The 2,500-nt window shown below is 52.0% G+C and overlaps 1 protein-coding gene and 1 long non-coding RNA gene across 2 annotated transcripts in view; one reads left to right on the top strand and one right to left on the bottom strand.

Moving 5' to 3' along the window:
• Positions 1-2,500, top strand: part of tph2 (tryptophan hydroxylase 2 (tryptophan 5-monooxygenase)) — a 15,566-nt gene that overhangs the window by 6,391 nt on the left and 6,675 nt on the right. Inside the window, exon 11 of the transcript XR_007030943.1 lies at positions 149-354. The gene's annotated coding sequence lies outside the window, so the exon portion shown is untranslated. The remainder of the gene's footprint in view (positions 1-148; positions 355-2,500) is intronic.
• LOC118314833 overlaps positions 1-2,500 on the bottom strand; it is a 4,434-nt gene that overhangs the window by 22 nt on the left and 1,912 nt on the right. Inside the window, exons 3-4 of the long non-coding RNA XR_004794727.2 lie at positions 781-1,326; positions 1-671 (exon numbers count right to left, since the gene is read on the bottom strand). The exon at positions 1-671 is cut by the window's left edge and continues 22 nt beyond it. This is a non-coding gene — a long non-coding RNA (uncharacterized LOC118314833). The remainder of the gene's footprint in view (positions 672-780; positions 1,327-2,500) is intronic.

Genomic DNA, 2,500 nt, shown 5'->3' with positions numbered 1-2,500 from the left:
TGTATATCATCAAATCACAACAGACATTAAGTCACTTTACATAATGAGGTCATGACGTCACAGTATGAAGAACCGAACCAATGATCCAATAAAACTGGTTCTGGTTCACCGACGTCCCCTCTGATTTTATTTGTCACTTATTTTGAAGGGCTCCAGTCCAACATCCGGTCTGTTGGTCCTTCTCCTCCGGCAGCTCGACGCGTCATCTCGTCCGCCCAGCCCGTCCTCGGAGAACTCTCCCCGGTTCTCGGTCCCGCCCTGTCCCGCGCTCCATCCCCGTGAAGAGACGGAGCTCACGAGAGGACTTCCACCGGATCGGAAACTCCTCTGACTGCGTCCATGATCCGCACACAGGTGAGTGAGAGCGGACAGGTACCGGACTCTGGTTGTGGTTGACGGTAACTGAACCGTTAACGCACCGTGATCCCGAGTGAAGCTCCAACAATCTGAAACTTTATTGATCACGTGAGGTTTAACATGAATCAATTATCATAAAAGACTAAAAGACTGAAAACTGTGATGATTATAAGAGAGGCAGCAGAAGGTCAGGGGTCAGGGGTGTTCAGATGGTCACTGGACGAAACCGGAAGTAGATCTGAGGACGTTTCTGTCGTTGCCCTTAGCGACGACACACTGAAAATGACCTGACGTGTCACGACGTCTCCGAACATCTGTAAAGATCAGAGGTCAGAGGAAGTCAATCAAAACCAAGAAGGGGCGGGGCTTACACCAGGTGCACACCGTCAGTTATTCACGTCACATGATCATCTGGTCGTTTACCGTATTAAAAGTCTCAGCTGCTTCCTGTTTCACGCCTACGATCCAGGAGGCAGAGCCTAACCACCCCTACCTGGGGAGGGGGGGGGGGGGTCCTCTCCTCCGTCAGGGAGAAGCTGAACGAGCTGCTCTGTGATCGCACTGAATTATTTCTCTCCGCGCTGCTAAAAATATCCTCTGTCCTGCGACACACACACACACACACACACACACACACACTCTGTGTGTGTGTGTGTGTGTGTAACTGGAGAGTGTGTAACTGGAGAGTAGAGTTACTCACACAGTGATTCTCTCATTTCAGTTGTAAAGTCATCCTCGTCCTTTCTCTCTTCCTCATCCTCGTCCTCTTCCTCCTACTCTTCCTCTTCCTCCTACTCTTCCTCTTCCTCTTCCTCCTACTCTTCCTCTTCCTCTTCCTCCTACTCTTCCTCTTCCTCACTCCATGTGAGTGTCCTGTAGCAGATGGATGTTAGTAACGACTTCCTCCATCTCCAACTGAAGCGAGACTCCAGGGACCAACTGAATCTTTCAGTCTCATGCTAATGGATGCTGAGCACACACACACACACACACACACACACACACACAAACACGGGATCATATCATATCAGGTTCCAACACAAACAGAAAGAAGAAAACGTTCATGAAGAGAAGGTTTGATAATGAGTAAAAATATTCAGGACCACCGCGGACCTGGTCCTGTTCCTGTTCAGGACCACCGTGGATCTGGTCCGGGGTTCAGGACCACGGTGGTCCTGAACCGCGAACCTGGTCCGGTTCAGGACCAGCGTGGTCGTCCAGCACGGACCTGGTCCGGTTCAGGACCACGGTGGATCTGGTTTGGTTCAGGACCACGGTTGTCCTCCAGCGCGGACCTGGTCCGGTTCAGGACCACGGCGGATCTGGTTTGGTTCAGGACCACGGTTGTCCTCCAGCGCGGACCTGGTCCGGTTCAGGACCACGGCGGATCTGGTTTGGTTCAGGACCACGGTTGTCCTCCAGCGCGGACCTGGTCCGGTTCAGGACCACGGCGGATCTGGTCCGGTTCAGGACCACCCTGGTCCTCCACCGCGGACCTGGTCCGGTTCAGGACCACGGCGGATCTGGTCCGGTTCAGGACCACCCTGGTCCTCCACCGCGGACCTGGTCCTGTTCAGGACCACGGCGGATCTGGACCGGTTCAGGACCACGGCGGATCTGGTCCGGTTCAGGACCACCCTGGTCCTCCACCGCGGACCTGGTCCGGTTCAGGACCACGGCGGATCTGGACCGGTTCAGGACCACGGCGGATCTGGTCCGGTTCAGGACCACCCTGGTCCTCCACCGCGGACCTGGTCCTGTTCGTCTGTGGTAGAAGATCATGTGATGTGATCAAAGGTCCAGAACAGACACTAAAGGGACCTTGAGCTCCGTCAGTTCATAATTGGTCTCAGCGTCAGTTCAGATGTTTTATAATCTTCATCGAATCAACATCATCTGAAATATTCTGTCGGATGATTGAAAGCACAGAAAAATCAAAGCACCATAAACATAATCAGAATATAATCTGTAATCCGGTTTGAGGAAGTTAATCCCTGTTCATTCCCTGATGACACTGTAATCTTATGGGATAACGTATACTGGTGTTTATTAAAGCTTCACCGGTTTCATCAATCCATTCCATCGGATTCATTTACAGATGTTTCACTTTGGTTATGACAGAGATGTTCACAGAACTAATGTT

Source organism: Scophthalmus maximus, chromosome 7 (genome assembly GCF_022379125.1).
Source record: "Scophthalmus maximus strain ysfricsl-2021 chromosome 7, ASM2237912v1, whole genome shotgun sequence".
NCBI classification, from domain to species: Eukaryota; Metazoa; Chordata; class Actinopteri; order Pleuronectiformes; family Scophthalmidae; genus Scophthalmus; species Scophthalmus maximus.
The sequence above is the reverse complement of the archived record's forward strand: the minus strand, read 5'-3'. Positions and strand labels throughout refer to the sequence as shown.